This window comes from Hypomesus transpacificus, unplaced genomic scaffold (genome assembly GCF_021917145.1).
Source record: "Hypomesus transpacificus isolate Combined female unplaced genomic scaffold, fHypTra1 scaffold_122, whole genome shotgun sequence".
Classification (NCBI taxonomy): Eukaryota; Metazoa; Chordata; class Actinopteri; order Osmeriformes; family Osmeridae; genus Hypomesus; species Hypomesus transpacificus.
The window spans coordinates 91,840-99,902 of record NW_025813702.1 but is presented as its reverse complement, the minus strand read 5'-3'; positions in this window follow the sequence as shown (position 1 = coordinate 99,902).

Genomic DNA, 8,063 nt, shown 5'->3' with positions numbered 1-8,063 from the left:
TGGTTAACGTTGGTCCTAATGGTTAGGTAGTGCTACATTGCATGGCATGTGTGAAGGAATGATAACTATACTGCTAATCAATGCTGCTATACCAATCACCACCGTATATACATATATACACAAATATTACGTAATGCTTTATACCAAAACATGTATCCATTTGTGATCAATTGATTTAATAAAGAACATATGAGATCATGCAACAGGATGCTTTCTGTGCAAGTAAGGTTGTGCTGAAATGTATCTGTGTAAAGTAAGATCATGCTAAATTGTAACTTCGGTGTGTGGGCAAGAATTCCGATGTCAGGCAAACTGTTTTGGGAGGCGAGTTTGTGATGCTCAGGGACCGCAGTGAGCACAATAGGGCCTCTCAGCTCTTGGGAGTAAAAGTGTCAACTTGGGAGATAAGGTAATGTTGGGACAGTAACTCTTCTCTGCTAAAGGATGGGCCAGATCAGCCGGTCTGACCACCTTTGGATATACTCTGTTCTGAGGTCACATTCCCTTGAAGACCCTGCCCCTGTCCCCCCTTTCACACTATCCCTCCCCTTGGAGACCCTGCCCCACCTGCATCCCCTTGGAGAACCTGCCCCCCCTCTTTCACACTAGATGATCTACCCCTTCCCTTTGGAGACCCTTCCCCACCTTCCGCCACACATCATCGACCCTGGCCTGGTCTGCCTCACCCCTTCTCCTGGATACACGACCCCCCCTTCCTTGGAGGCGCAGCTCCCATCTCCCTGCACGCCATCAGGACCTTGGGGCGATCTACTCCCTTCCCTTGGATTACCTCAGACCTGTGGGTCCTGTCTGCCCCCCTCCCTGAGTAGACCTGTGGGTCTTCTTCGCCCCCCTCCCTCTCCGAACATCACCAGATCCTTGGACTGCCCACCTTGTGCCACCGTGAACGCCCTGGCCCTGGACATTTAATTGGACTATCACATCCCCACCCTATGGTATTCTGACCAATCACCCATCAAAGGCACTCCCTCTCTGGGGGGTACAAGACCTGTCTCCTGAGGACAGGGAGACAGAACTTGGTATGGGCAGAACTCTCGCTGATCTCTGTCACAACCACTTTCTCAACGAAGGGCCTTCGTTTGTTCTATTCTGAGACTCTGTTTCTGTGAGACTGCTGTTGCATCATCTGATTCATTGTATTAGACTACGAACATCCTGGTGTGTTGTTTTCATTGTGTATCTTGTGATTGCATCATTACTTACATTAAACTACAAGTAACCTGGTCCGATATTTGACCTTGTATTATTCTCCGCTACCCAGCTACACATTCCTTAACACATGTTACCCGTTAGTATTTTTAAAGGTAACATTTTTTATTTTAAAATTCCATTTGCATTCTGGCTTATGATACGTGTGATAATTGACTCTGCTACAGCCAGCTAGTCTTGGTAACTAGTGCTTTGCAATCACATAGTGGCTGATCAGCACGTGTGCCTTCGTGTTAGCAGCTAGTACTCTATAAAGCCTCTTTTTGCAAGAGTGCAATAACATTTCAGTCCAAAAAATAACCAGTATTGCTAATAAACACGAAAACTAATAGCTGCTACTGGAGTTTTAAGCCGTTTAAAATATGTTGACGTAATCAATTTGCCTCACCAAACCCCCTGTACCCAGCTATACTAAGCCTATAAAAGGTGTGATGGCTAGTGCGCCATTGTTAGGTTTAAGAATGCCCTAAAATACGTAAGAATAGTTTAATATGGTTGTTCTCTTCACATAATGAGTTATTGCTGCATTTGGCTTTGTTTGTATTTCAGGGTGTTTTTTCAGGCTTAAAACAAAAGTGCAGTGCTGCTCTTGTAAATGTTTTCATCCTGCTTAAGCAGTAGAACAGGGGTCAGGAACCTTTTTTCTGGCAAGGGCCATTTGGATATTTATAACATCATTCGGGGGCCGTACAGAATTATCAACTTAAATTAGCCTGCTATATTTGGTCAAACAATTAATTAACTCACCCCTAATGTGATGTCTGGAACTGCTTTCACTGGGGGTGCAGTGAACATTTCTGGGGGGTATCATGATTACAAAAAGGGATTGTATTATTTTTTATATTGCTACAATTTGAGACTGCTTATCAATCTGAGTGTTAATCAAGCGGACTTTGTAAACATTCGGGGCTTAGCCCAAACCATGGTAGATTGGGAATTCCACACTTTAAAAAAAATGTGTACGTTGGTACGCGACGCTGCCCACCTCCACGGTCCTCCTGCACATTAAAATAGCGCTGCTGCCCGGCAGCGACCAACAAATAATGCATCTAATAATAGGGTGCCTGCAGTGCCATGGCGGGCCTGACGTTCCCCACCCCTGCAGTACAGGCTTCATCACTGGCAAGCCGGTAAAGGTTCTTTTCCCTCCATTCATCCTGACTGTGTTTGTATTTTTACAATAACAGGGCTTTAAAAACTAATTTATGGAGAGCACATTCTAAGATAGAAAGGTCTGCATGCTCTGACCATGCCAATTTTCAGTGTGAATTATGTAAATTCTCAGATATTTGCAAAACCATGAGCGAGTTCATTGCCATTCCCCAACTTTGATTTTAGCTGCAACAACAGAACTGTCAAAGCTCACAAGTCCAAGAAACACAGAAAACAAACTTTTAATGGCCTCTGCACATCTGTTTGTACAGTAGGCAGTACAGACAATGAGTTTGACAGTCTCAGTTTCAAAAAGTCTTATCAGATCAAGACATTCATGCAGATCCTCATGTGTCAGATTTGGACCTTGAGGAATGTGAGCCAGTGCTTAAACACAAACTTAAGCCCTGGGAAAATATACAACCCCCAGGTCCCCAAAACTATTTAGCCTACGTCATTCCATTTTCATAGACTATCCTATCAATGACTGACAACACACAGGTTATGCATGACAGATATTTTTTTCAAATAGTTCACCTATTTTAACTAAGTTTCATGTCTCCCATTCCAACCATCTAGCGCCACCAATGGGTCAAAGTTGAAGGTGTGTTTACACATGTTACTTTTGAACCATATGCCCCATTGTCCAAAATGAGGTATCGTTGGATTCCCTGGATCAAGACGAGTTCAACGCACTCTATGACATCATACCCAGTTCTATAGATTCTCCGCCATTTTGAATGTAAAGGAAAAGCGTTTTTTCGCTACTCCTCCTACAATTCTTGTCGAATCTTCTTCAAAATTGCCACAGATGATCTTCAGACCAAGCCTCACAAAAATTATCCCCTGGAGCTTTGATTTTCGCAACCGTTTGTTATATACAGCCACATCAAATTGATGTGGCTTAATTGATGTGGCCGCCATTTTGAATATAACGTTTTTTCGCTACCTCTCCTATAAGGTTTGTCCAATCTTCACCAAATTTGGCACAGATCATCTTCAGACCAAGCCACACAAAAGAAATCACATGTTTTTTAGACTTTCTACACTCGACTGGAACAGCCAATCAAAGTCATCAGCCAATCAAAATCGTCAACCAAGCCACCATAAAAGAAGTGAGGTCATATCTCAGCACCTCTTTACTGCATTGACAACAAATTTGGTATAGGGACGAGGGACCCTGTTCTAAAGAAGTCCAAAATAGGTCATGCCATTTCACCTCTAGGTGGCGCTGCAATAGGCAAACATTTTCAGACCAAGCCTCACAAAAGACATCACATGGCGTTTTGATTTCTGCAACCGTTTGTTAGTTACAGCCAATCAAATTGAGCAACTGATCTGGAAAAAGGAAGTGAGGTAATATCTTAGCCAAGCTTTGATGCATTGACTCCAAACTTGGTGTATGGACTCAAGGCCCTCTTATTAAGAGGTTTGAGACAGGTAGTGTCATTTGACCTCTAGGGGGCATTACAATAGGTAGGATTGTGTTTTGACCAATAACTGTTGATTTGTTTGGCGTATTTAAGCAATTCCTATGTCTCGTGATATCTTAGGAGATCCCGCGTCTGATGCATGTTAACGCGTGATACCAGACGAATTGATGAGGCCGCCATTTTGAATGAATGAATAAAACTTTTTTCCTTACTCCTACACAATGTATCCAATATTCACCAGATTTGGCACAGATTATCTTCAGACCACAATCACCTTGCCATGTAAAAATATGACTGAATTACAGCTGTTTAAACTCGGGCCAAATCTGACCATGCGTGCCACAGGAGAAACGGCTTCCTTTTTGTATTCAGTAACTGTACACAGCAATTCCCAGTGCTGATAATGGCTCACTGGGATAGACTGGCTCCGTTGAAGTGCAAGGTCGTAGGTTCGAATCCAGGCAAAGTCTCAGGCATGTCATGATACTGGTTTATCTGTTTAGTGAAGCCAGGTATGTGACAGTAGCTGTCGAGCAGTATAATCATAATGGCCACGATAATGTTTCATTCTCAGGGGATTTATACTCATGAAGAATCCGATTTATTGTGCTTTGTAGATATAGTGAATCTACATCTAGCCAGTGCATCGGATTTCTTGCATCATAACTTCTGAACAGATTTGTCATAAATCACAAGATTGGTCTCTTCTGATTCTACGTGGCATACCAAGTCGAAATATATCACATTGTCCCGTGTCCACCATTTTGGGCGTCGGCCATTTGGAATTTTCATAAAAACATACTTTTTTGAACTCCTCGTTTGCCGTTGCTCCTATTTTCATGGACATGTAATCAAATCATTTTCAGACTACAATCACCTCGATTTGTCAAAATATGACTGAATTACAACTTTTTATACTTGGTTCAATCTGACAACGCTTCCCACAGGAAAAACGGCTTACTTTTTTTTACATAGTAACTGAACACAGTAATTCCTTGCACTGAGAATAGCTCACTGGGATAAGACGGGTTCCTCTGAAGTGTAAGGTCATAGGTTCGAATCCAGCCAAAGTCATCACGCATGTCATGATACTTGTTTATCTGTTTAGTGAAGCCAGGTATGCCACAGTAGCTGTCTAACAGTATAATCATAATGGTAATGATAATGTTTCAATCTCAGGAGATCTATACTCAAGAAGAGTCAGATTTATTGTGCTTTACAGATATGTGTCCTCTAACCTCTAGGGGGGCGATTCCATGTCTGACACATGTTAACTTGTGATACCAGCCAAATTGATGCCGCCATTTTCATTAATTAATAAAACGTTTTTGTCCTACTCAAAATGTATCAAATATTCACCAACTTTTACACAGATTATCTTCAGACCACAATCACATTGACATATCAAAATAGGACTGAATTACAGCTGTTTAAACTTGGGACAAATCTGACAACCGCTTGCCACAGGAAAAATTCTTTATATTTTTACGCAGTCACTGAAAGCTGATTTCCAGCACTGAGAATAGCTCACTAGGATAAATTGGTGTCCTGGCAACGTCAGAGGTTCAAATCCAGCCAAAGCTGACAAGCTTGTCATGTCTCCGATTCTCTGTTTAGCGAGACTATAAGCCACTGCAAAGAAAGCCAGGTAAACCGCAGTCACTAGATGTCGAAAGTTTCTTCTGGGTCATCTGACCTGCTTGGCTACCACATTGCTGCTTGCAGCTATATTTTATAATTACAATTGTAAATTGTCTCAGAAGATAGCCTAATGTTAGAGGGGTAAAATTAGAGAGTGGTATCTTTCGGTATAGCGTGTAGCGTGGTTGCAGTCAACAGCTGTTTACTTGTGTCAACTAACAAACCTTTGGGTGCAACCCGCCTTACCAAAGTTTTGGTTTAGCACCCTTACCTGTCCTTACTAATGCTGAAACTACTCTGCTTTGTTACAAAGCCGATATAATAAACATACAATGTGTTAAACAGCTCTTAAAGGAAAAAAAGAACCCCAAAAAGATGACATCCTGGAACTCCACATTGATACCAGTAAAGAGTCAAGTCAGTCTTCAAGTGATTCTTACTCTTCCTTCCTCTTCGGCAGTGGCGGTTTTAGCCTTAAATTTCTGGTGGGGCAATTTTTCATGACGTCATGTCACCGTCACAAAAATAGGGGTAGCTGATTATTATTACAGTAGGCCTATATAGACCAGTCAGATATAATATGGGCTGCATTTTGAGTGCCAGAAATCCTTTTTCAAATACATTTCACATGCTTAAGCGCTCAACACAACACAAAGATGTTGCCTATAATAATAATAATAATATTATTGCATATTTTTGACGCACTCTTCATTTCAAAGAATCTCAGAGTGCCAACATAGTAGGCACTATAATACAGCATTAAAGTAAAATGATTGCAACAAAGTAAAAAGATTACACAGACACATAGTTTAAATAACTTGCATAATTTATTAAACAAAACTTTGTAAAAAAAGACGTACTTCAACAAAAAAAAAAAAATACGATCACCAATGCCGATCACTTAAAAAGGAAGTTGGCGCGGCGGTTCTTTGCTTGAGCAAACCTCTCGATCACTTTGCTGTTAAAATCCAGCAGTCCATTAACGAACGGGTTCTCAATAGAAAGCATGGAGAGGGCGTTCAGTCTCTTCTGTCCCATCGTGTTCCTTGTGAAAGTCTTAGGCCGAATCCCAATACTCCCCCTTACCCCTTCCCCTTACCCCTACCCCTTAACTTACCCCTTCCCCTTGGCCCTCGAAAGTAAGGGGTAATAGCTACATAGCCCTAGGAAATGGGACGCCACTTGGTTACAGGTACGTCATCTAGCACGTATCGATATCTCCAAAGCAAGTAGCGTTATGCACTGATATTAAACGAAATTCGCTGCTAATGGAGTTTACTTAGAACTGTAGACATGCTAGGCAAAGAAATGCAGGACTGTTGTGCAATTCAGAACTGTAACAGTAACGTACCAAACTAGCGATTTTTTGAAACGTTTCAATTAGGAAAATGGTTGCAAATATATATGTTCATGACTGTATATAACACAAAACAAGACTGTCATAATTTTTTTTTTTATCAATATTTTTTTTTTTTTTTTATCAATTAATTAAGCCGATAATATAACATTTGTCGGACTCTCTGGATGATTTGGTCGCCATTGTTGCCGGTCGCGCAGTTTTCACATAGCCCTAGGTTTCAAGTAAGCTCCCGATCTTACTTGGTTTTAAGGGGTGTATAGCCCTTAGTCTTAGCCCTTCCCCTAGCTCCAAAAGAGTATTGGGACACCACTAGCTCTCACGGGAACGCGCAAAACTAAGGGGAAGGGGTAAGGGGGAGTATTGGGATTCGGCCTTAATCTTTTTCAACTTTGAAAAGTTCCTCTCAGACTCCGCAGACGTCATGGGGGTTGTGATGATGATGCTGAGCAGAGTGCAGGTTTCAGACAAGGCCTCTTGTAGGTTGTTTTCCCGAATGGCCTGGAACAGCAACAGTGCTGATTTTCCTGTGTGCGGCTCAGTGTGTCCGTATAAAAGAGCCAGCTCTGTTTGCAGCTTCCCCTCGTTCATAAGAGCTGTGGGCCAGAGCTTGATAGCACAGGCGAGTTGGGACTCCGGGAATGACTTCACAAACTTTGGGAACAGTGTGCAGTCCACCAGTTGTGTGGCAATAAGATGGTCACTTTTGAAGAACCGGTCCTCCACTTGCGCAATCATGGTATCACAGGCCTCCTTCATCACGGCAGGCGTATTTGTTTTCCTGGTTACCAATCTCATCTGCTCTCTCTCTGATTTCTTCCACGTGCACTTTGAAATTCTCCACTGCACGATTCACCCCAGATGCATCGATCTCTCTTCTGTAGTATGCCATAGAAAACATCCACTTCTGGCATAACTTTGGCAAAGAACTCCAGCAGTTGGAGAAACGTGCGGTTCCGCAGGTGTATGGAGAGGCCGAATGCCACGCCGATGGACACCTTGTCCCATCCTGGTTGAGTGCGAATGTTATCCAGACACTTCAGTATATCTTCCCGAGTTTCGCATACCACATTCACGGTCCTGCTTTTAAAATTCCATCGGTGCCGGGTGGCCGCGGGATCCGCTTGTCTGATGTCTCCGCCAGAGCAGCCGTTCTTTTCGGTGAGGTGGAGAAGAAGGTGGCAAAACCAGCCAGATCAGCAAAGAACACCTTCAGCTCACTGATCCTGGATGCACATACTTGCTGCAGT